General features: G+C 45.4%; 1 protein-coding gene across 12 annotated transcripts in view; it reads right to left on the bottom strand.

Moving 5' to 3' along the window:
• The window catches only part of CUX2 (cut like homeobox 2), a 228,626-nt gene that overhangs the window by 151,783 nt on the left and 49,632 nt on the right, over nucleotides 1-27,211 (bottom strand). Inside the window, exon 1 of one of the 12 annotated variants that reach the window (XM_073312599.1) lies at nucleotides 9,072-9,311. The exons of the other annotated variants lie outside the window; for them this stretch is intronic. The gene's annotated coding sequence lies outside the window, so the exon portion shown is untranslated. Of the gene's footprint in view, nucleotides 1-9,071; nucleotides 9,312-27,211 lie in introns of those variants that run through there. 12 annotated transcript variants of the gene reach the window in all.

Below are 27,211 nucleotides of genomic sequence, written 5' to 3'. Positions count from 1 at the left end.
AGACCTGCTTGGGATCCCAAACCAGTGTTTCCCTTCAAAGCTTCTGCTGCTGCTTTTTCAAAAGCATTTGAGAGATTAAATTAAATTAACCAAACTGTCTGTTCACCAGAGCCTCATTGTTTAACCACATCTGTACGTTAGGCATTGCAGCATGATGAATGTGTTGCTGCGGGGCAAGGCAACATGCCCTCTATCTGGGCATCAATCAGCTTAAATGCCTCCAGTCCAAGCTAACTTTAAATGATCACCCAGACACATTTCTACATGTCCAAGTAGCCCTCCCACTCCATCCACTTCCCTTCACCACCATGTTCGAGTGACACCTTACGTGCCTAATACACTGTGTAAACGGAGGGCGTTCCAGGTCCTCTGCCCTTCAGGCAGCCATCACAACATGCCCAAGGACAGAGGGATCTAAAACATTTCCAGCAGTGAAAACAAACCAGCTTGATGGAGTTTTGGGAAGGAATCCCAATGAGTGACTTCCTGTGAAAACCAAGAGACCTTGCAGAGCCGTGCCTGAACATCCATGTACTGACCATAATGGTTACACTGAAGATGTGAAGAAGATCAATGGAGCGTTCTAAAGAGAAAGTTCAATGCTAGGCTAATGTTGCTCATCCCAAAGCTATGGGACATCAGGTGAAATTACTTCCAATAAGGCTGAAGGAGCAGAAATCACTAATGACAAAAAGGTGGATATGAGCAATGTGCTATTTCGTGTGCATGTGGACAATACTCTTTGGTGTTGCAACAGTGCACATGTCCCAGCCATTGTGCTTTCGGATTCATGCATGCACAGAGGGGATGGGCAGGCAGGACCTGGGTCATACACTGGCATTCGTCTCATGCCTCCTTGAGGATTTGATGGCACTGAACCTCTGACAGGCTGAGGAACCTGAAGCAGAATCTCCCTCACCAAATCGCTCCTTGGAGGTGGATTCCGACCCAGACATAGACCTTAAGCATCCACTCCGGTGTAGTTAACTCAGATAAACAGAGGAAGAGCTGGGATCCTGAGTCTGATCTTCCAGGGGCTGACCAGAGACTCCTGGAGATGGGAGGGAAAGTCAATGTGTCAACTTATGAAGACCACAACTTACAGCTTGAGTCCTAGAGAGAGCGCCACATACTGAGCATTCAGAAAACTTGTGTAGCACTTGACCAACATATGGAGAGAGCATGCAGAGCACAGACAGACCTTCAGTTATTGGTGTAAACTGGCTGGAGCTCATAACCACAAGACCATATCTATCAGGGTAAGGCACTAGACTGGGAATGAGGAGAGCTGGGTTCAATTCCTGTCTCTGCTATAGACGTCTTGCAAGACTTTGAAGAAATCACTTAGTCCCTCTGTGCCTTCCATCCCCATCTTCAAAATGGGCATAACAACACTCACTTTGTCTGCCAGACGGTAAGCTCCGGAGCAGGGACTCCGTCACATGCGTATGTGCAATGAAGCCTTGATCGCAGCTGGCCGCTTGGCCATTACTGCACTAAAATAATAATAATGGAGTCCACAGCACGGCAGAGAATGAGGAAAATTAATTCAAGTTCACCATTACCCAACCCTACACATGATGAGTCCTCTGGATTTGAGCCTCCATGTTTTTAGAGTAGTCTGCATCAGGAATACTTTCACTGAGTTCAAAGTGGTATAAAATCAGTGTGAGAAGCGAATCCTTATGTGCATAACCTTTTCTTAACACATGCCACATTCTCTCTCTGAGCTTCCAAACTTCTGAGTACTGAGGTGAGCACCTCCTACAGCACTGGCCCCCAAAACACAACTGCCACAGGTTGGTTTCCACATGTGATATTAACCTCTGCCACTTCCTGAAAGGACAGCCCCAAATTGGAAGGCACTGTTGTGAACAGACAACACCCCAAGAACATAGTACCTTGCAAACTCTGCAAGGGCAGCATATATTAACTGTGCCGCCAGATTTATCTAGGTGCCTAGTGAAAATGGTGAAGCGCACAGTTCAGTCTGTAACAGTCAAGATTAGGAATGGGTGTAAATCTCCCCATTAAATTCACAAGCTTCCCTCGATGACTGATTCTGAATGACAGATGTTGAAAATCACACACACAGGTTGGCATTCCCATCGCACACCATGTCTATGCTGTCACATTTGGCTGTGTTCAGAGCATCATGCTAGGTGGCATTTATGGAACACTACTCTAGATGGTTATTCCTTTGGATGTCTATTTGGTCACACCATGTAAATGCCATTTATATATATATATATATATATATATATATATATATATATATATATATATATATATATATATATATATATCAATCAATCACACACACACGCAACACAGAGCTGCTTTTAAAACACTGGTTCACTGTTTGCCCATATAAGCCTAAAATTACCTGTAACCTGGCCATAAATACTGTCCGAGCACTAACTAGCATCTTTGCTGGGATGATGAAGGCTCAGACCTAAGGGACCTCCACGCTAATGTTTTTTTCTTGGCTGCTGTAGCCTCATCCCACCAGGCCCATTTAATCATAACTCTGCCGAGCCTGTTTTTGCCAAAGCCCGTGTGTGCTTCAGGAATGTCTTGAAGCAGGGACAGGAACTTATTGCCAAAGCACCCAAGAGGCATGAGCCACTGAAGAACCAGCTGCCTCCAATCACAGCCTCCCCACAGTGTCCCAGGAGTGGCTTGACTGCTGCAAGCCACTTGCATTATTTGGTTAGCATGTGACACCCCTACCTGGAGGAGCTGACCTCTCACACACAGCAATGGAGCTGGCCTCCAAACAGCCTGCAAGGCTGGGAACGCCAACTGGTCCCATTTCACAGGTGGGGAAGCAGAGGCAAAGCAAGGATTAGGGCTCAGTCTAATTGCCCTTGATGGCTTTGTTGCTCAGGAGAGAAGTCCTGCCACCTGGCTGTGACTGTCCATTGCACAAGAAACGAGGGGAGTTTCTCCTTCCTTCCCCCTCCAAGGCTGTGTGTCTTAACAGTGGAGAGCAGGCTGGCAGTGCTGATTCAGCAGCTGTCCCCATGGAGATCCCAAAGCTGCCTGGCTGGAGAGCTGGCTCACAATGGAGGCAGGACAGCGATCCCAAAGGAGAGGTAGGCACACATAGGGTGCTGAATTGCCTTGCTGAACTCCCTCCTACCCTGGGCACGGCCCCAGTACACTGTGCAGCAAAGCTGGCGGCTGCAGGAGGGGTCCAGGGGCAAGAAGGCCTGGAGGAAAGCCTCCGGGGATAAGGGCATTTGCCCCAAGTGCTAAACACCATCCTACCAGCCCAACTCCCCTGCATGTGGGAAGTGAGAGCAAAGGCCCAAGCTGGGCAGATGGCAAAAACTGCCAGGAGCTAAAATAAATAAAAGGGAAAACTGGAGGGGAGGGGAGAGCCTTCAAGGAGGCAGAGACTGGGAGTTCAGCAAGCTCGGCCATTGTGCCAGCAAGGGGAGCCTTCAGCTCCAATACACCAAACCAGACCGGACCTGGGCCTTCCGTCTGGTGCGCTGTTCAGAAACAGGCAAGTATCCTGGCTGCCAGCCAGCACTGTGGAGCCATCACAGGAGACAGCAACTTGTCCAAGGTAACCGGGAAGCCAATGGCAGAGTCAGGAACCAAACCCTGCTCTCCAGAGTCTCAGTTCTGCACCTCTACTATCCTTTCTCTCGGCTGGTTTCACCCAGCCACCTGCACTTAAACTGCAGACGTCCAGCTGAGTCCCGCCATCTCAGACCATCCCAGGATGAGAGGAAAGTTGGTATTTAAGGACACAAGTACTCAGATTTGTACCCACATTCTATAAGAACCACCTGTGCCTGAAGACAGAGAGCCCCTGGGCCCCAGAGAGCTCCCTAAAACCCTTCAGCCTTTTCTTCTATACTCCCCTCTGTCTGGCTGATTGACTTCTTAGGAAGGATACCCAGACAAGCACTGCCTCCTGCCCAGCCAGAGGCTTTTAAAGCCTCTGACCAACTTGGTAGTAAGAAGAGGGAGCCCAGGGTGGTAATTTCCACAGCCCCACGGTCCTTCTTGGGGAAACCCCCAAACAGCCACAAAGAGGACGAAGCAAAAGGCAGCAGGAAGCAACATGAGACCAGCCTCTAAATCCTCTGCGGATGTGTTACTATCAATAACACTACTGCCATACACAAGTAAGAAGAGAAGGGCCTTGCCCCAGGGAGTTGGACATGTAAACGGAGCACATCACTCAGCAGTGCTTGCAGGACATCTTTCATTCAGCCAGGCAGGTTCGATGGCCGGAGAGCTCTGCACTCAAACATGGGCTTTGCTGGGGCCCAAGCGCTCCAGCGAACAAAACCACGCAAAAGTCCCCCGCTTCTTACGGGCAGCATAAGAAGCAATGAACTTCTTAGCTGCGTGAAACATTTCCTGCCCATTACATTAAAAGGCTGAACTGTGTTAGAGGGGAAAGTAATGAAGACTGTAAATATCAGGGCGACTCCTTCCTTAGATATTTTTAAGGTCAGGCTTGACAAAGCTCTGGCTGGGATGATTTAGTTGGGGATGGGTCCTGCTTTGAGCAGGGGGTTGGACTAGATGACCTCCTGAGGTCCCTTCCAACCCTGAGATTCTATGATTAACATTTGCGTGCTCTGTTGCAACCTCGTTTAAAAAAAGATTTGCCTGCCAATGCCCCCCGCACCCAAACACACACACTTTATTTTTTTGCCGCCTATCAAATAGCAGCAGCAGCCACAACTTTTTAAACGCTCTTTTTATCTGTAGATATTATTTATTGCTCAGTTACATTGGCAGTTCCTCAGTGGATAACTTTTCCCTGACTTGCTTCTTTTTCAGAGGATCCCAGACTAGGGGGCTAGCCAGCTAGACGCCAACAGAATAGTCTTCTTTCAACAACATTAATTATCTCTAGCTTTCCATAACAAAAAATCTTGACCCCACTGTCTGCCAATAGTTAAGACGCTCGCAGAGGAAAAGTCTTTTATCTTTGCATCTCATAGAAGAGCTTGTGTTTGATCAGTCAGTTTTTTTTTTTTCCTTTTTATATACTGAACTTTATAGACTGATTAATTCCTTCTATCTCAGTAAACTGCTGTGTATACTCTCGAGTGTTGACTTGATTTTCTTTCTATTAAAAAAAACCCCTCTGCATACGAAATTAAAAGAGCTTTAGCACATCTCTGCTCCATAAGCAAGTTGTAAGGATCCCTATTCCTGCAGAATGAGGCGGGGGATAGAAGGAATGCAAGTTGAAAAGATTTCTTTATTTTAAATTAAAGTTAAGGATTAAAGGCATCAGGCTTTCAAGAGTTATTGTGAAAGGCTTTTTAAAAGTCCCAAGTGGATAGCCCATAATCTTCTTTTAAATGGCTAAATTTAGAACACTGAACACATTAGACCTCTGAACTATAGACCTCCAAGTAGCCACGCGTGACAGAAACCAGGGTATTTTTATGTTCACTATTTAAAACACAAGATTTAAACTTTTGTCAAATGTCTTAGACGTACAAAGCTGGACTCTCCAGTGTTTCAAATATCAATAGGAAAACAAATCATTTGCTACTACAGCTGTCTATCAGGACTAAGAATGAGAGTCAAGAGGAAAATATTGTACCCACTCTACTCAAAAGTTTGTTTCTTCCTCTCTGCAAAATCGCACACACCCCCCAGCACTAATATTCACAAGTCAGATCAAAGCAGCCATGTATATAGTATTTTTTTTTTCATTTTGTCAGATTTGAACCCTTACACCTCTTAACAGATCAATTAGTTCATTGGATACAATTCGGTGCTGTTCATAGGAAAAATGGTTTACATTTTATTCTCAACTTTACAGTGTAAGCTCCATAATCACATCTCAAATAAAAAATTTGACTGAATTCATAGCTACTTCAGATGATAAATGCTTGCAGATTTATAGTAGTTATTCATGCAAGTACTACATTACATGCAGATCAATACCATAAAGAACAATTTGCTAAAAATACAAATACCATATTTACGCTTTAACAATATTAACAAGATTTTATTCTTAGTTTTGTTACTAAAATAACTGCATCTGTTCAAGTGACCAGAATAAGATCAAAGCAATATTTGCTGCTAACTGAACTTGAAACAGGAATGCTGAAAAAGACATTTTACGATGATAGCAGTTTCCCCTCCAAAACAGTAGAACTACAGCTATGCGGAGCCAGAGGAAATTTTCTGTTGACGTAAAGGAGTGTTCAGGTATTAACGTCACAAATAATCATTCCAAAAACAAAGCGACTACCAACTGACTTGCAGAGAAATATAACCCTTTAGTAGAGGCCTAAACACACCTCTTATGCATTTATCTCAAACTGCAAATCAAAGCTGAAACTAGCAAAGTTACACAGAGCTACTCTTTAAACAGGTTTAAATCAAACCCGACTTTCATGGTCACTCTCTTCATTTGGTTGATTACTGGCAATCTGTGGCCAAGGTATTAAGAAAGATAATATGAGAGAGAGAAAAAAATTAAATACCCCAGAAAGATTGTGGTTACAGCTCAACCAATGCACCGCCTTGGTACTTTGCAACAGCACACTTACATAAGCAATGGCCAGTTCATTCTGACCAGGGGAGGTTCATCATAAAGCTGTATTTGAGATGCTAACTCACAGGCACTACGTTCTATGGCCCCAGTTAAGTGCCCTGTTGAAGACAATGAGTGTCTTTCCATTGATTTTAGTGGGTGCTGGATAAGGCTGTCAGTCATCAGTGACACGCGTCAATGTCAGGGTAATCAGAAGATGCCATACCATTTCCTCCCCCACCTCATGACAGGTCAGTCTTTTAAACCTTCTAGGGAGTTCAGATATTGCAGTACTAAGCATAGTCTACAATGCTCGAATAAATTTATTAGTCTCTAAGGTGCCACAAGTACTCCTGTTCTTTTTGCGAATGCAGACTAACACGGCTGCTACTCTGAAACAAGTCTAGATAGAGTCATTTAGACTGATGCTTCAATGAGACATTGTCCACCTAGAATAGAATGGTACACAGTTCTGGGAACTCACAGCTACACCCAACAGTGACATTGTGTTATTTCTTTACACTGGCTCCACTTACACAGACCCCAGTATAGAATTAGAGCAAACTCATTTCATTTGTAATCTAACACACTGAGGTCCAGCTCACTAAGAAATAAAAAGCTAGCATATCAGATCCTGATTAAGCATGTGCTTCAAGTCCAATTGACTTTAATGCAACTTAAGCATAGGCTTAAAGTTAAACAAGTGCTTATGTGCCTTGCTATATCTGCCCCATTATCTGCTGGATGTGCAGTCTCAGAGCAGTTCTTTTTAAACAATGTTTTCCATGGACTTTCCTGGAATGTAATAAACATGGAACCAAGTCTTGAAGTCCTCACTCCGATGTTACTCAATGCTTCCTCCAGCACAAATTTCCACTGAACCCATGGAAGTTTTGCTGGAGAGAGAACTCAAGGATCTGAGCCACTGGAGTGCCAATGAAATGTGAGAACAAACCTCTACACTACAAAATATAATCTTGACAATGTTAATTTAAAAAAAAAAAACCAAACAAGACACCAAATACCTCCACTCACTACTGCAAAACACCCCTTACATTTCATTGCTTTGATAACACCTAATTCTCCCCTCTCAAAAAAAAAATCTCAGTATTTTTCAGTTCATGGAATTTCCTAATTATTAGTTAAGATTAATTCAATCAAGACTATCCTCCAGGTTTTCAGCTGCTCTACCCAGAGCTGTGAAAGTGACACCTTCTTAGTAAATTAAACTTTCACATTATAATCATTACCTGTAAATTCTCTGCAGACATGCAATTTCAATCTGTCAATTACATGTAGCAATCCTGCCAATGAAGGTACAGAGCTCATATCAGCTAGTAAAAACTTCCTACTACTTGAAAATCCTATTGGAAAAGTATCTTTTTTCTTTCTAGCCGATATTGCTTAAATGTATATCATATATTTGCAGCCTATGACAATTCCAAAATACATACACACACACATTCACAAACACAAACACACACACACCACGGATGTTGTTAAAACAAACTCTTGGACACAAAGATTAAAAATCTGGAAAGCCTATATTTATTTATTTTTTAACCGGTGAATTATGTCTGATTAATGCAGGCCAGAGTGTATAAACTCATACTACATACTGATTTAACTGGGGACTGTGCAAGACCGAGGTCCAAATTTTTTCTACAGAGGCCCACTTTGGGGCACCCAACTCTGAATGTGAGCACTCAAATACAGATTAACTTTTTGCATCTCAGGGCCAATTCAAGTACATAAATGGGGAATATGAAGATGAATTTAGACAAGTTAGTTTGAAAACTGGCCCGATAATTCCATATAAAGAGTAATAATGAGAACGAAGGAAAAGGTCTATGTCCATTGGGCATTGATATAAAACAAGGAGAAATGGATTTAAGTTAAAAGGATACTTATAGGTTGGCTACTAGGAGGCACATTTTGATGGTGGAGACAAGCTCCGGCGGTAGTTCTGGCATACTCAGGGGAGGCACTCAAGCCAAAACCGGTGCCATTAAAAACGCCACACTTACCACTCCACACTGAGGCTCTGTTTCAGCAAAGCCCTTAAGCACACTCTTAGGTCCTTTTGATTTCAAGGAGCCTTCAGAACATGCTTCAGTTCTTCACTGGATAGAGATGGATTTAAGCACATGATTGAAGTTAAACCCGGGCAGAAGCGTTTTGCTGAATCATGGCTGATTGCAGGATTGTGATCTCTCCCAGGCTAAGTACCACCAGCATCGGGGGTGGCGAATACCGAGTTCTTAACAGCACCCACTGTATATAGAAAGTACAGCGAAGTCTTTCCAGCCGGGTGCTACAGACTGTACTTATATCTCAGCAGGTCCCGGCCATCTTGGATACTGAATGCCGTAGCATAGTTCTCTAGCCTCTACTTTAGTTAAGATAAGCAGCAAGTGTTTCAAGGAAGCAATAGCCACACTGTTGTATTAATATTTATGACCGGCAAATGCAGACACTGTCGAGGTTCAGGGCAGATAAGCGTCCAGAAATTTGGATACTTGTCTGAACATTAACTTACCTTTCAAACAACTTCCCTGTGACCCTGCTTCCTGACTCCAGATCTAATCCCCTTCCCCCAAAACTTCTCCAACTTGGAATTTCTTGTTCCTTTCAGGTGTATTTGGAGAGTTCTGTCCTGACGTTTTCACGGAGTCCTATTCCTGCAACACCTCCCACAGAGATCTACAAGAGTTTTCCTCCAGGCCTTCCAGCTTAGGCCTCTAGTATGCATGAAAGGTGCCGGATCCAACTGATAGCCCTGAAAACAGAAATCAGCTCTCAGCAGAACACATCCACAGCATGCAGTATCAATGTGAGCTTGACACACACCTGCAGCCCTGCCTGCCTGGCTCAGTTACAGGGCTAGCTGAACCTCTGTGCCCTTCCTGGGCTCTCAGTCAGGTGCCAGGCCTTGTGCCTTTACCTATCCTGAGGCAGAACGCCGCAATCCTCCCACACTTAGACCAGGCCCTAGGCTACAGCACCCTGTGTACCGATCGTGCCTACCCGCCAGTTCTGGTACCTGCAGTTCTTCCCTTAGGGGTCTGGTGTTCAGCGACCAAACGGCTTTCTGAAAGCTGAAGTATGGTTTATTGTAGCAGTAGTGACAAAGCATTCAGAGAACATGATTTTAAAGCCACAGTCTCCATGCATGTTCATCTTGCCTGGAGGCTCACCATCCCCTGGCAAGCCCAGCTTCTTCAGCCTGCATCTTAGTCCTGTTCCCCTGAACAACTCCCCGCTCTCCTGAGAGAGACCCTTTTAAAACCGGTATAATCCCTTCGCTCATCTGTATTCACAGGCTCTGGCCCTCCTGGACAGAACTAATTTTGCAGGTTGACAGGGGAGAAGGCCAAGTATTCAAAGCCAACAATTTGGGCATTGTCCCTTAACATCTCTCATGTGTTTGTTCTGAGGGGTGGCTTCTCTCAAGCCATTCTTCCTGCTTGTTTCTCCTGACAGTCCCCTATTCAGCTAACCCAATATATTCGCACTGTAAACACCCCCAGAGGCAGGGCAACAGACAGGACCCACACATTGCAGATCACAACCGCCATTCTGGGAGCAGAAAGCAGCTCTGCCTCTGTACTAACAGGCATTGGACTGAGCCCATCAGCTCACTTCAGACAAACCATGGCTTAGAGTAATTGCCAGTCCCTACCAACCAGGATCACAAAACCAACTGTACCCACTGCTCCAAGCCTCCCCTGTCCCAGTGCCACTCAAGTAGGGCATATCAAATAGGCCCCAATCAGCGGTGCTCGTGTGAGAGCTGCCACATGATATGCCAACAAAGCCCTAGGAGCTCTACTGGTGCAGTGAGAAAGACCCTTTCCCCAGGAGATGGAAGACTGCTGTTTAAGAGAGACATCTCCCGTTGTAACTACATAACTCAAAATAAAAGGACAAAGCTCGAACATAGTGCAATTAATGCAGAAAACATTGATTTCTGCACTGTACCAAACTGGCTCATTAATTCCAGATGCTCCTACAAGCCAGTTCCAGCACAGACTTCTTTGCAATATGAGGCAAACATGAGAATATTGAATTTTGAGATCCCGTCATGCAACAACCTTTTATTACCACACAGCCTTGAAAACATGCACCTCTAACTGCTTCATTCCTCCCACACAAATAGCAGCACTTGTCTACCCGGCTGGTTATTTGGGTCTTTGCCGACATATGCATTTCAATTATCACCATCACAAATCATTATCTACACACCAGTCACGCCACATCCATGGTCCCCAGGCTCCTGAGAAACCTCAGTAACATCAAGCAGTGTGGCCTAGCAGATAGACCCCACATTGGGACTTGGGAGACCTCGGTTCTCGTCCTGCCACTGCTCCGGCTGCGTGATGTTGGGCAAGTCACTTTCACCACTCTGTGCCCCAGTTTCCCTATCTGTAAAATGGGGAGAAAGAGACTGGCCACCTTTGTGATCTGCTATGAAAAGCTAGGTATTCTCATTACTATGCACTTACACGGTGCCTTTCATCCAAAGGATCACACAAGCATGAGTTAAGCCTCACAGCTCCCTCGAGAGACAAGGGAACACTATCATCATGAAGAAAATGAGTCCTGGGGAGGGGAAAAGACTCCCTTGTGGTCGCACAAAAAGCCCAAGAATGGAAGTCAGCTCAACCAGCCTTTGTGTTAGCCACGAGACCCAGACTTCCTCTCTGGGGTTCATTTGCTAAGACAGTCACACAGTGCAGCTCTCAGACTGCAGGAAACTCCTGGCTGCTGAGTGGTGCGATGGTCCCATATGGCAGAAGCGTTCTCTCCTTAAAGCGATGATGGGCAGAGGATACTATCAGTCTTGGGGAAAGATCATGGGAACTTCATTTTCTCTCTTCTGCTGGGGGCTTCTCTCCCCTGGCAATCACTCCCCACCTTGATTTAGTTTCGATGCACTGACGTGCAGAACACAGCTGCCAGAAGGGGATCACAAGTGTTACACCACACTGGGCAGACCGGGTCCCTGCCCCAGTGAACTTGCAGGCTAACCCAGAAATACATGAGAGCAGTTCACTTGCAAGAAGAGGCAAGAAGCATTAGCCTCAAGGAGGAGAGGCGGGCACTTGACCGACAAGAGATGAGAGGCAGTTCCAGGCAAAAGGGTGCGGTGAGGAGACTCAAATAGGGGGAAGGGCTGAAAGGGTGGAGGAACGTATGAAGGGAAAAGGTTGTAGGATAAACCAGGAGTCTTGGAGTAGGTTTGTGCAAGTAACTCACATGATGATAGGGTCCTTGTCTTATTAAATGGGTACCAGGGTTACTTGAGATTCAGTTCTTCTTTGGAGGCTCCCTCAACTAAAACTATTCATAAAGCCTCATGCCTCCAGATGTAACCCCGACACTATGCCTAAGGGCCTGATCCAAAACTCAATGGAGAGTCTTTCCATTGGTTTCAACTGGATTCAGCCCAGGTCCTGGATTGAGGGTACAGACACATTTCAGCTATTACCAGTTATGTACGTTCACCTACATCTGCCAAACATAATCCCAACGAACAAAGCTGCAGGTTAGTGGCTGGGATTTGCGGAACCTGGATCCCATTTCCTGTATGCGACCTTAAGGAATTCCCTTAACTTCTCCATGCCTCAGTTATTCCATCTATAAAATGGGAAGAACGTCTATCCACCTTCATACAGAGTTGTAAAGCTAGACGTGGCTACTGCTCTACGACTTCCAGATATCCTATAAAACATTAATGGGGCTATGATGCTAAAGATACTTAAAAGCCCAATTTGGCTAAGGTAAGAGGGCAAAGATCTCTCTTGAAACTAGCCCAAATGATCACGGCTCTGGTAGACACATTACAACAACAAAACATTGGACTAAACTGAACAGTTACTGACCCTATTCACAGGGCAATATGACACCTACACTGAAAGGCTGAATGTCGTACTGGTCCATGTTGGAAATAGGCCAAATTCTGCAGTCCTTCCTCTGGCAAAACTACCAAGATGTTAGTGGAAATTTTGCCTGAGAAAGGGATGAGGGACGATACTAAGCCAAGAAATTGGGATCCAAACATTCCTAAAGTTTTGGGGGTACAGAACTGGGGCATTTGGGCTGCACAATGAGTCTGATAAAGCTGAATGGTTCAGTGTCTGAATTCACCCCTTTTTCTGTACCACCTGATACCAAAAGGCCATTCTGCTTCAAATAAAGGGTTTCCTTTGTCTGGAGACTGTACACGGCTGGAGTTCCCTCATTTACTGGGCAGCTTTGTTATACAGTGTTTAGATACATTAGATGGTAAATAAACTTAAATCTTTTGAAATACCAGTTTGGGTTACTCGATCCCTGCTCAGTTTTCACAGCTATCACAGTGAATAGAACAAAGATTTCATGCACCAAACACCATGTCGTTTCAATTGTCATTACAGAATTCTCACAGTTTTAATGAATGCCAAATCTGTTTTTTCACTTGATAGAGCCTGACAAGAGCAACAATCACAGATAAGTAGGAAAACTTCTTGCTTTTCAACAAAGGTTAATAAATAGTGACAGCATTAAGTCTATTCTGATTAACTATGCTGAAAGATATTATTGCAGTTTGTAACATGAAATCATTATTGGATTAAGCACAGCATATAAAAATGAAATGTGAGGTTTAATCTCAAACACAGGCTCTCAGCGCTCTGATGAAGACCGTGCAACTCTCAAAAGCTTGCTTGCATTAATTTTTTAAACTGAGTCTGTTAAGAGATAGCATCAGAAATGTGCCTGCCTTTCTGTTTTTTGACTTCCCTAACAAAGCTACCATGATTTGGCTTGAGCAGCATCTATAAATGAGCCATATTTAGTAGCTAAAATTAAGCACAAAATCCCCTGTCATTTTGGAATATAAAATGATGTCACTCAAACACTAGCACGGTATAAATACTAACCACTGATCAAGCCACCATGCTGTGCAGTTGGATGCTAACAGCTTGGGGGTAAAAAGAAAAGGAGTACTTGTGGCACCTTAGAGACTAACCAATTTATTTGAGCATGAGCTTTCGTGAGCTACAGCTCACTTCATCGGGTGCATGCCGTGGAAACTGTAGCAGACTTTATATATACACAGAGAATATGAAACAATACCTCCTCCCACCCCACTGTCCTGCTGGTAATAGCTTATCTAAAGTGATCACCAGGTGGGCCATTTCCAGCACAAATCCAGGTTTTCTCACCCTCCACACAGATCACCAGCAGGAGAGTGAATCTGTGTGGGGGGGTGGAGGGTGAGAAAACCTGGATTTGTGCTGGAAATGGCCCACCTGGTGATCACTTTAGATAAGCTATTACCAGCTGGACAGTGGGGTGGGAGGAGGTATTTTGTCATATTCTCTGTGTATATATAAAGTCTGCTACAGTTTCCACGGCATGCATCCGATGAAGTGAGCTGTAGCTCACGAAAGCTCATGCTCAAATAAATTGGTTAGTCTCTAAGGTGCCACAAGTACTCCTTTTCTTTTTGCGAATACAGACTAACACGGCTGTTACTCTGAAGCTTGGGGTAAGCTTTCCTTTCTGAAATTTGAGGGCCTCTAGAGCATACTGTATTCTCTGTGGATAGGTGGTTCTCCCTTGATATTACGGGTGCTGCCTTACCGATCAGACGAGTGGCCCTGTCTCTGAGAGCGTCCAGCATCCTGTCTCTGAGAGCAGCCAGTGCCAGATACTTCCAAGCAAGTGGTTCCGCATGATTGTGGACTATGCTATGTGGAAAAGCACTTCACAGGGCAGATTGGAGAGGAGATGGTGGCCTTTAAAGCTGCAGGATGGCAGAACTGAATGCAAAGCCCAGCAGGCGTGTTGCAGTAACACTCTGCTATGCTGGGAGGTGGGCTACAGAGTTTGCCCAGGTTGCAGAACGGCTAGACTGGGGACTCTCGCTACACAAGCTGTTGGGGGAAAAGAAGTACAGGGATATTGACTCTGCAGAGGAGGAAGCTAAACATGCGCCCTTCTGGTAGCGCACGGGTGTCCAATCAATTTCACAAGGCCATCCATCAGGGTGTTTGGAACGCAGACCGGGGAGAGGGGCTGGGACAAGGAGCAGAATATCCCTGACCACTGGGGTGAAGGGGCAGGGCACTAAATAAAGTACTTTTGCTCAACTGTAATATTCGTTACTTATTTCTGCGGTGCCTAGTGATGCGACAGTTTGGTGATTAAGAACAGAGCAGTAGAGGACAACCAACACATCCCCTGGAGGTAAACAACAATTGTACTGAAGGAAAAAACACCCACATGTAGTATTTAGATACTACATGTATGGGCTCGTTATAAATACTATCTGCAGCTTCAATTCATAGACCGGATTTGGTTCATGGAGTAATTGCTATGTATATCTGATAGGTTCAAAAGACAGACAACAGGAGGCAGTATCCATTAGATAAAGATTTGGGTGAGGGTGGAGGACACAAGCTGTGTAACCCACTGGTCAGGGTATGCTATGGATCAGGCAGGTAACATATGTCCTGGATGGAGGAGGAAGCTCATCCTCAGCCTCCAAGGCCCACGACAGTTCAAAACCTGCAGGGGACCTCGCAATGTGGTGGCTCTCATTTTGGCCAACATTTGGGATTGAACTGGAGACCTTTAAAGCTAAAAGCTTGGGCTAAAGAGGCAGGTTGTGTAGGTGAGAGTTGTAACAGACACTCATCCTCTGTGGATCATGTACAGAAGGGGTTCATGTAACTATCATTGGGTTACGTATGTAGGCGCACACAGGCACAATATAGGACCATGGATATCTGCTGAGACCATCAAAGAGGGAAGAAATTCAACAGCTGGTGAAGTTACAAACCACCCCACTTCAGTTTGTATTGAGCCCAAAGCCAAATCAGAATTGATCCCATGACTTAGCACAGTAAGTGAAATAACTGCAGCATTTCTGGTGAATCTCACTTCCTTCCCAAACACTAGCACGGAAGCCCATCCCCAGCAGCCTGACCTCAAATTGATCCTGTCCTGGAAGCGTGCAAGTCCTGGAAGTTTGGAGCCGAGTTTTCATCAGACAGTGCTGGGTGGATCGTGTTTCATTTTCACTTGGTGATGCTGAAGGCTCTTAAAATTCTGAGCATTTCCAAAATTTGCAGATTCCAAACAAAGCTTTCAGCTTTATCAGTTCAAGCCAAATGCTTTCTGATAAGGAGGAGTGGAATGTAACTCTGAGATCAATCCAAACACAATCTTTAGAACTAATCCATCAGAATTAAAATGGATAGTATCTCCTCTAGGATCAAGTATCAAATTTGCTGTTCCATGGGACAGGAATAGTACCCACCAGGCATGCAGCCTTAGAGGAATGAAATGGTCATTTCCCTATCTCTCTGTTTGGGCTGGGACTTTCCAAAAGAGCCTAAGGGAGTTCGGCACCCAACTCCTATTGAATTAGGCTCCTTTGAAAATCCCAGCCCTGGTTTCTCTGGCACAGATTCATTAACCCAGGTCAGTAGGCTGTGAACCTCAGGATCCATTAACCAGGCAGTGAGTTCTAAAAGGTGAAGATTTCCCAGCCAAGGCTTCCAAAGACAAGAAAGTTATTCTGCGGCTGCAGATCTTCCCCCTTCTCCTCTCGTAGCGTCTCCCTTTTCACAGGATGAAACACAGCAACAGGGATCAGATGGAAGAGCAGTCCCAGCCTTTAGCAGCTGGTGAAAGCCACACATGCGTCATGAAGGGTCATCTAGTGTCTCACTCTGAACCACAAGCCAGACTCTCCACTGCTGTAACTCAGTGTAGTTTCACTGGCTCCAGTGGGGCTATTCCCATTTACACCAGGGAGAGATCTGGTCTCCTCTTCGGGGCTGCCAGCGTCTGCAAAACGGAGCCAGCAGGAGAGATGGAATGCAACTGACAGAGAGCAGTGCACGGAGGAAGAGGGGGCTATTCTGAGCCACATGCTCGCCAGCACCCGTGTCCATTTACTTGACATGCAGAATGCCGGAACACGTGTGGCCATCCAGCACTGTTATGATCATCACTGTGCTGTACCTGATAGCCACTCACAACCTCACGGAGGCAGAGGGGAAAGCACCGACACCCTCCTGCTCCAACAGCACAAGGCCCTGCCACTCAAGATGAAAGAGAATTGTTACTAGCTGTTAGCAGCCCGGGGTCTCTGACACACAGTTGGGCAGTTCCGATTCCATCCATTAGAGGACAGTGCTGCACAAACATACAGGAGCCAGGCTATTTCACAGAGAAGCCTCTTTTGAGCACCCCCTCTGTTTTCTTATTGAATGAATCCTGCAGAGACACTGCCCCAAGAACAGGGATTGGTGAACCAGCAGGTGGAAAGAACAGATTCGAGCAGCCAATAGAGTTTGGGAAGGAGAAGCAATGGTTATGCCTTAGCACTGGCCTATTAAGAGAGTACAACTGCGATCAGGTTCTCTCCACTCTGGGGCACACGAACAATGATTCATTCCATTTTCTTCTACATTCCCTGAAATCATCGTGTGTCAATAAAATACAGGCTTATGTTGGCATTTCCATTTTGCTGAGCCTCGTTCACCTGATGCCTATTCCGCCCCACATTAAAAAAATACCAGCGAGACAAACTTCCGTTTCTCAGGAACTCTTGAATGGGAAACATTCTGCATAAATATTGTAGGGCCTAACCAAACTGAGCCCGTTTCTGACATCAAGGGTTTGTATCTGGCTCTCTTTCTAGCTGCCTGAGTCATGGTGTTGCTAATGTATTGAGCAGAACTGTAATAAAATAGAAATTGATTACCTGGGGGGGGGGGTTGAAGGGGCTCCTCCCACAACAGGAGATATGAGGAGTTTCTTTAGCTAATGAGCCTTCCAGCACTTTTGGTATCCATGACTCAGTAGCTCTATTATACAAGAGGGTCATGGCTTCATCTCCACATTATACCCACAAACTCACAGTGCTATATTTCTTGTAGCATTTCTGGCTACAATTAAGCAGTAGCTTGTGCTGACTAAGGGCACATCCCACAGGAAAACCCCTTTGAAGCTGTAAGATGTTGGCGCGGTTGGATATCAGGACTGGAGTCATTACAGGTGTCAGGGCATGCCGCAAACACTGCCTGCACAATGATCACCACCAGGCATTAGGGCAGCACATAGCTAATCAAGGGTCTGCTTGTGCAACTCTTACACTGGGGAGCACTGTCAAGTACAGGGCAGGGCCATGCTAATGTAAGAGTGGACGGCTAGGCCTACAGCCTTGATGCTCATTTGCACTAAGACCCCTGTATGCCATTCTGACATGAAAAGGCACCTTGCAGTGGGGGGAGCTGCAATTTTACACCCATTTCTAGGCCCCTCTGCACTGCCAGAGTGGTCTAAAAGGCCCTTAATGTGAATGAGAATCAGGCCTTAAGTGTTCAATACGTGCCCAGATCCGACACCATTAAAGACAATGGAAGTTTTGCCATTAACTTCAATGGGGCCCGAATCAGGCCCACTAGGAACATGTAGGAGTTAGTCGGAGTTTGTCTAATATCACCCACTATAAGACACTCCAATGAGTTAGAACACTAGGAACACAATGCACAGTTTCCTTCTGGGAGAGGATACAGACAGTGAGATATGCCACCTATTGTACTCTCTGACCCTGGAGTAACGTTCATGCTTCCTAAAACAGATATGCATGGATACGTTAGCCTGATAACAGGAATTATTTTTAAATCAAAATTTCAAGTCAGTCATTAACCACATACAATCTATGCCTTATAGGCGAACACAGCACAGGAAAAGATTTAAAAAATGGAACAAAGTAAACTTAACAAAACAATACCAACTCTGAACTGAAAAATGTGTCTGCTAGACACACATGCCCAACATAGTTTCCATAAGAAAGGGAGGGGTGAAAAAAGCCCGCTCATAAACCTAATTACTAGCTGTAACCTAATGATTTCAATATGTCATGTAAATTCTCTGCAGCTGCTCATATGGAATTTGTTCGTGAACCCAACACTCAAAATAGGGGGGGAAAAGGTGCTGTTGTTTTTAATTAGACACACTTGGGCCAAATTCATGTCTGATTTAACTTTGCTAAAGTCAGCACAGTTGCACCAGAGATTAATTTTACCTGCTTTTATTTCAGATTAGTTATTGCAAAATAAATCACTTAAACAGAACATTGTCAGTTTAAAGTGTTACACATTTAAGACTTTAAAAAAAAAAAACACAAAAAAAACTTGCCAGTTATTTAACCATCTTGTCTCCTCCGAGTATACAGAATTCCAGCCTGAGAGGATTAATATGAACATAACAGCCACACCGGGTAAGACTATGATCCATCCTCCCCACTATCTTGTCTCCAACAGCGGCCCTCACCAGAGCTTCAGGGGAAGTACACAGAACAGGGCAATTATGCAGTAATCCACCCTGTGTTCCTTCCTAGCATCTGGTAGTCAGAGGTTTAGGGTCGCCCTGAGCATGGGGTTGCGTCCCTGACTATGTTGGCTAATATCATTGTGGAGCTGTCCTCCATGAATCTATCCAGTTCTTTTTTGAACTCATTTATTCTTTTGGCCACCACAATATCCCATGGCAATGAGTTCCACAGGTAGTTGTGTACTGTGTAAAAAAGAACTTCCTTGTTTGTATTAACTTTATCATCAGGTAACCCCTGGTTATTGTATTGGAAGTATTGTAAATAACAATTCCTTGGTCACTTTATTCATGGTTTTATAGGCCTCTATCATATCACCCCCCCCCACCCTCCCTTTAGTCATCTCTTTTCTAAGGTGAACAGCCCTAACCTTTTCAGTCTCTCCTCATACTGAAGCCATTCCACAGCCCTGATCATCTTTGTTGCCCTTCTCTGTACCCTGTCCAGTTTCACTATATCCTTTTTGAAATGGGGTGACCAGAATTTGCCACAGTATTCAAAGTGTGGGTGAACCATGAGTTATATAGTGGCATTATCACATTTTCTTTCTTATTTTCTATCCCTTCCTTCATAGCTCCTAACATATTGTTAGCCTTTTTGACCGCTGCTGTGTGCTGAGCAAAAGTTTTCAGAGAACTATCGAAGGTAACCATAAGATCTCTCTTATGTGGTAACAGCTAATTTAATAATGATATTTCGTATTTGCACAGTACTTTTCTTGTTCAAAGGACTTTAAAAAACAATAATTATGGTTCTTCCCGCTCTCATGAAACCTGGACATTTTTCTTAAAAGTCACAGAATCATGGGATTCCAAGAGCTGAGAGACTTACCTTTTGAGCCCTTATGGTTTTGGACGAAGCTTAAAAAAAAGTGACCCCTTAAGGTTAAAAAAACAGAAGGAAAATAAATAGAACCCAGCTCTCTTTTTTAAATCTCGTTTTCAAGCCAATTGTTATTTTCGAGGCCCTGACTCGTTTTCAAATGCTTAATGTTGGCAACCATAATTGATCCTCAACACTCCGGTCAGTAGCTAGGCCAGAATTATTATCCTCACTTTACAGAGATACAAAATGATTTGTCCAAGGCCAAAGAGGAAGTCAGTTTCAGAGGCAGGCTCAGAACTCTAACCACTAGGCAATGCCTCTGTCTTGGATGCTGAGGGCCCAAGAGTAGCTCTGTGTAGCTAACCAGGCTCGGACATTCAAGTTCAGGAAGAGAAAGGGCACTCAAGCGCTGTTCAAGATCCCCATCCTTTGCAGATGACACAAATTTATTTAGATTACTCAGGACTACTGCAGCTTGTGAGGAACTTTGGACAACTTAACAAGCTAGGTGAATGGGCAACACAATGGCAAATTAAATTCAGCATTGATAAATGCAAAGTAAAGCATGTTGCAGGGCAAAATTTATACTGCTCAGATACTTCAGAAGGTTCCAAATTAAGCATATCCACTCAAGAAAGGGACCTGGGCACCACTGCTGAGCTCAATGAAAACCTCTGTGCAATGGGCAGCTGCGGTCAGAAAAGAAAGCAAAATGTTAGGATGCATAAAGAGTAGGATGGAGAATATTATAATGCTATTATATAAATCAGTGGTGGATACTGTGTGCAGTATGGGTCACCCCATCTCAAAAAGGACACTGGAGAGGGTTCAGAGAGAGGTGACAAAGATCAGGAGCCTGGAAAAATGCTCACATGGAGAGACATTGAACTGACTGGGACTGTTTGCCCAAGAAAGAATCATAGAAAATTAGGGTTGGAAGAGACCTCAAGAGGTCATCTAGCCCAACCCCCTGCTCAAAGCAGGACCAACCCCAACCAAATCATCCCAGCCAGGGCTTTGTCAAGCCTGACAAAAACCTCTAAGGATGGAAATTCCACCACCTCCCTAGGGAACCCATTCCAGTGCTTCACCACCCTCCTAGTGAAATAGTGTTTCCTAATATCCAACCTAGAACCCCCCCCCCCCCCACTGCAACTTGAGACCACTGCTCCTTGTTCTGTCATCTGCCACCACTGAGAATATCCTCTTTGGAACCCCCCTTCAGGTAGTTGAAGGCTGCTATCAAATCCCCCCTCGCTCTTCTCTTCTGCAGACTAGATAAGCCCAGTTCCCTCAGCCTCTCCTCGTAAGCCTTGTGCCCCAACCCCCTAATCATTTTTGTTGCCCTCCGCTGGACTCTCTCCAATCTGTCCACATCCTTTCTGTAGTGGGCGGCCCAAAACTGGATACAATACTCCTGATGTGGCCTCACCAGTGCTGAATAAAGGGGAATAATCACTTCCCTCGGTCTGCTGGCAATGCTCCTACTAATGCAGCTCAATATGCCATTAGCCTTCTTGGCAACAAAGGCTCACTCATATCCAGTTTTTCGTCCACTGTAATTCCCCAGGTCCTTTTGTGCAGAACTACCGCTTAGCCAGTCGGTCCCCAGCCTGTAGCGATGCATGGGATTCTTCCATCCTAAGTGCAGGACTCTGCACTTGTCCTTGTTGAACCTCATCAGATTTTCTTTGGCCCAATCCTCCAATTTGTCTAGGTCACTCTGGATCTTATGCCTACCCCCCCGCTTAGTGTCAGTGAACTTGCTGAGGGTGCAATCCGTCCCATCATCCAGATCATTAATGAAGATGTTGAACAAAACCTGCCCCAGGACTGATCCCTGGGGCACTCCGTTGAGCCTTACGATCTAGCCAGCTTTCTATCCACCTTATAGTCCATTCATTCAATGCATACTTTTTTAACTTGCTAGCATTATGATTATGAATAAGAGGGGACTTAAGAGGCAATAAAACACTGGCGGGTCTAGAGAAGGGAGATCGGGCGATACTGTTCTCCCTGTCCCATAAAACAAGAAGGGGACAGTCAATGAAATTAAAAGGTGGCAAATCCCAAACCAAAATGGAAATATTTTTTCACCCAGCACATAATTAAACTGTGGAACTCACTGCCCCAGAATGTCCCTGGGGCCAAGAATTTAGCAAGATTCAGGAAAGGTTCTGGACATTGAGATGAAAATCAAGGGTATCCAGAGTTGTTACAGTTAACGCTCACACATTATGGAAGGGATATTAAACCTCAGGCTTCGGGAGTTAAGCTCTATTGGGGAGTAGGAGGAGAGCAGATTATCCTACAATCTGCCTACTGTGAGGTTCCTTGACCTTGCTCCAGAACATCTGGTGCTGGGCAGAGGCAGACTACTAGACAAGCCAGACCTCAGGTCAGATCCTGCCTGGCAGTTCCAATGTTCCCATGACACCCTAGAATGGCCGAGGATTGTGCTGTGGTCTGGATCCCAACTTCTGCGGAGTGTGGAACAGTTTCAGTGTGGCTCTGGCTCTGAGTTTTGCAGCTCAGGCCCATCTCTGCCAGACATTCAACTTTTCAGAGCTATTTATCATTTATTCCTTCCACAGAGCCAGGGTGCAGGAAAAATGATCAGGTGAGTAGGACTGGTGGGGCCAAGAGTGACGGTGCTTTACCAAGCTGCAGGACTGGGTGAGAAATACGCCCTGTGTTAGCTGGCTGGTAGCCCTGTTGTACCAACAGATGCCTATGCCTAAGAACACGGTGACTGGAAAGCTCCCAACGCTACAAATCAATGCAGAACTATTAGAGTTATGAAGCAAAAGATTTCCTTCCGTTCTTCCTCCCCCCCCCTTTAAACCTCTTCTTGAGGCTGGCTGAGGAGAGGTAACAATTATCTTTGTAACATTCTGGGAAGGAGAAGGACAGAGATACGCTGAGTTGGTGACAGATTGGGAGCCCACAGGAGAGGGGGACAGTCCGTCAATGCACAGTGCCCCGCAAGGAGGCAGCATCCTCCCTGACCCTCTGGAAATCTCCACTGAGCTAGGCTGGGCACATGGGATCAAGGATCTGGCTCTCCGAATGTACCTGAGGCTTGGCCCTGGCGTTTCCGCTACACCTCTACAATGTTCTTCTCCATGTTTTTGTTAATATATCCTGCTTCCAGGTGGCCCCTTAACCCTTACTGACCTTCCCCCCACATCTGCTTCTCCAACGACCCTCCTAAGACATGGAGGCAACCAGCCACTGGTATATGTTTAAAAAAAAAAAAAACCAAAAACTCTGTTTGGAAAGCAAGCCCCATGCGAACGTCACTGCTCAGGCCCTTTGTGTCTCCTGGCATCCCCTGCCACACACTTCACTGGGATGCCGAGATCTCACAAAGTCCTTGTGAACCAGTCACTAATCTCAGTGGCACCAGTGCAAAAGCAGAGTAACTTGCCTCACCTCAGCAGAATTACTGCAAACTGATGCTGATAAAACTAAAGAGATGGAGCCCGGGCCTTCTTTTAAAGCCCCCTTTAGACCCTGCTGAGACTACACAGAGTAACCCACAGCCGGTCAGATTCCCAGCAGTGTAAATCAGTGTGTTCTGCTGGCAGCTCCGGAGGATCGAGTCCATAGCATGACTAGCTGACAGGCTGCTCCAAGTTCTTGGCCTGCTGCCTTTACCTTCCAGCCCCAACGCCTCCCTGAATTTGGAAGTATTTCTGCTGTGCTGAGTCACTGGCTTTCAGGACAAGCTGCCTCACGGCAGAAAGCGGAGAAATCAATAGGTATTGCCTATCACCTCCACTTATCAAAAGCGCTGAAAGCAGCCCATACAGGAGTGGGAAATCGCTGTCACTCTCATCCACAACGGAATTCGCTTTCCTAGACCCCCCAAAGCCTGTTAAGGGACAGCACCCTTCTCGAAGCATCATACAGAACAGCAGGCTGATGGCCAGTAAAAGGAAACCCAGGACAACATTCTAACATTTGGATTGATACTACTGCAGGATCTAGGAGCCCCAATCGTCAACCAGGACTCCGTGTGCTAGGCGCTGTGCAAACATGGAACAAAAAGACGTCATGATCCAACTCTCAGGCTGAGTCTATCCACAACAGTTGTACCACTTTAACTCAGTACTACAGCCTAGTGCGGAGGCAGTTAAACGCGTTTAGGCTAATCTAGTGGAGTCCCTTCTGGGAAGGGAAATAAGCTATGCTGGTAGACGGCACCTTTATACAATATAAAGGCGTCTGTGCTAAGGGCTGTACTGGTCTTAACTACACAAAAACAAGAATAGCAACCCTAACTGAAACAGTTATGCTGCTACACAACATGTGTAGGGCAGGCCTGCATCTGAGCTTGCAAGGTGCTAAGCACATACCATTGAGCTGAATTAATGACTCACCTGATGAGTTCACCACTTTGTAGCACTGGGGCCTATTGCTCAGATTATCTAAAGTGCCCACCATCTAACAGCTCCCATCATCCTTAACGGTGCGGGGACATTTGCAGTTTTTCTCCGTGGGCGCAGCTGGCTGCTGAGCATTTTGGTGATCTGAAGCCATGGCAAGGTGCTCCAGGGGTCAGGGGCGTGGGAGAGAGCGTGATTTCTAACGCAAACAGACATGTTGCACACTAACTGGCCTGTATAGACTCTGCTGGTGCTCATTAAAAGTTCCCTCGTGCATGTTCACATAGCGTTGTTTGAAACAGTATTATGTTAAAGCACACTAGGGAAAATGTAGTGTGCACCAGCAAGGCCCACATGGACCAGGTTGTGTGCTTTAGAAATCACACCCCCAGAGCGCACGTTACCCCACCATGTAGACATGCCCTTAGATGCTTAAATGAGGGCTCAATTGAAAATCTGGCCCTGAATCTCTCTCATGAGGTTTTGATCTTAATATTTTTATCAAATCCAACCGACACTCAATTAAATTCAACTGCAAAGCATTGGTTTGGAACAACTGGGGAAAAAAAACAGGGTTGTGTCTAAGGTAGAAGGTGACTTTGCATTGTGCATTGAGGCTATTCAGCTGTGAGTGCAACATGCAAAATGTCGTCTACAGCCTCTAGTGAGTTGTTCTCTCAGAAGGAAAAGAAATAAAATAACACTTTTTCCCTTGCCCTCTAAAGACGTGCAGCGGGAGGAAGGCGAGCAGGGTCGAAGGAGTCAAGATGGAACGAGAACTCTCAAGAAAAAGAAATTCTTTGAGGATCAACTCCCAGCAGAAAGTCTGGAAAAATCTAACCCCCAAAAAATCTGACGTTATGCCAAAGAACACATGGAAGAATCAATACCAGCAAACACACACGATATCTCTGGGCTGCAAATGCGGATTTCTGGAAATTTGAGATTGACAGTTACTGCAGAGATCTTGAAAGCAGTAAGATGTTCAATGAAGGGGTGGGGGAAGGGTACATTCAAGTGCCTTGGATGGAAAAAGAGAGGCCTGCACTGTGGCCCAAGGGCCGAGGCCTTGGGTCATACCAGTGTGACTCCAGCTGTTTCAATGGAGTTCATCCTGATTTTCACCAATGCAGGTGAGAGATGAACCAGGACCCATGTGTGTAATGGCTGTAGCAGAAGACTGGGAGGGAGGATTTCTGGGTCCTCTTCTCAGCTCTGTTGAGGACTCTTCTGTAATCTCATGCCAGTGACTTAACTTCCCTACCCTGCACGACGAGCAAGCCAGATCCTCAGCTGCTGTTGCTTGGAGCAGCTCCAGGAACTATACTGATTTATACCCACTGCGGATCTGGCTCTCCATTTGTAAAACAGGGACAATGCCACCTACCTAACTGCCTGCCATAGGAATGGAGAGGCTCAACGCATTAATGTGCACCAATGTTTTAGCATGAGTGCCACAATATTTGGTATTTCTTAACACTTCAGCTCCTGGAATCATGTGATTACGTGAGCATCTCAACTTTTCTTTTTAGAAAGTCCATTTTTAGCACTGCTGGCTGCAGAGGAAAAAATGAAAAATCCAGTCCCTCAAGGCTCAAAAAACAGAAGGCAAATTAAAAAAAACTAATTATTTTCTTTTAAATCTCACTATTTTTATGCTGATCTCGTGACTTGGGGGGAAGGGGGGCTCCTGATTTTTGAACATTTGACATTGGCAATACTGTAATACGTTCGGAGATCCTTGGCTAAAGGGCACTATAGACATGTTATTATTCACTTTTCAACTTGCACAACATAAAAAAAATTTCAGTGTGGGGTTTTTTTGTTTTGTTTTTGGCTGTATCATACAGCCTGTCCCATGCTGAAACGCCCATTGGATTGACTGGGAATTCAGTCTAGCTGCTGAATGAAGCCCTTAAATGAACCAGGAAAGAGGCAAAAAAAATAGTTCAGAAATTCAAACCGTAGATCCCATGATAGCTGCCATAAACATCTATACTTGTCCATGTCTTAAAAGACTTAACACCATACCATGTTTTCCTATTACCAACATAGGTCAGCAGTGAATACTATCACCCCCTTTTAATCATAACAAGAGCTCCGAAAAACAGGCAGCTGCCAGTCTTCTTCTGACAAGTACACAAGACAGCAGTAGGTATGTACTTATTCACAACTCAGCTCAAAACGGATGCTGCCTCTGGGAAAGACACTGCCGAGATGCTACTTTAAAGGAGTTATTCCATTCCCTTTATGTCTGCTTCTCCAAACACCTTTTCTGCACACAAGACCTCTGGGTGGGTAATTAGCACTGACTCGCTTTTTCCTGGGACGGTGGTTTTCCCCCGGCGTGTGCTGGGTACCAAAGCTCATGTTGCATACACCTTCAGGAAGGCGTGGGAATAATTCATTCATTTCAATAGCACTTTTGCCCTTTCAACCATCCCCGCTCTTTAAGGGCATCCAGGCATTTTACAGACACTTCTTATGGGCTGGATCACGGAGGTACCACAAGTCCTGAGCAAAGGGCAGCACCTAACTGGTTTAGTGCAGAAATCAGCTGCACCAACCCTACGCCTGGCGTGGGTTGTGTCTCCCTTCACTGGCTCAGCTGCGCTGGTGTGGACCCAAGGCTCTGCCCACCCACCTGCGCAGACGAGCAAGGAGCAGCGGCTCCTCCACCACACAATCATGCCAATCAGTGGTGCCGATAGCCCATGCAGGAACCATACACCCCTTTACTCCCAACTGTGGGTGAAGCACAACTGAGCCCTAAACATGAAGCACCCGTCACACGGGAGTCCCAGTGAAGGAGGAGAAGCAGAATTTCCCCCCAGGATGTTAGGATTAAATAGATAGGTGGTGATAGGGCATCGCTGCAAACCTGCTCCCACTTCAGGGTCGGATCAGCACTCGCCAGGATGCAGAAAGTTTATTTCAGTGCTTAAAAGGGATCTAGGGGGAAAAAAATCACTATGCGCACTGGGACAAAGCCATCTCTGATACTGCACCAGGATCAATTTGGCCCTCCCAGTTCCTCTGGGGCTCCGGTGCCCACCAGGGAACCCA

This window comes from Lepidochelys kempii, chromosome 15, assembly GCF_965140265.1.
Source record: "Lepidochelys kempii isolate rLepKem1 chromosome 15, rLepKem1.hap2, whole genome shotgun sequence".
Taxonomy (NCBI): domain Eukaryota; kingdom Metazoa; phylum Chordata; order Testudines; family Cheloniidae; genus Lepidochelys; species Lepidochelys kempii.
This window is presented reverse-complemented; position numbering and strand designations above follow the sequence as displayed.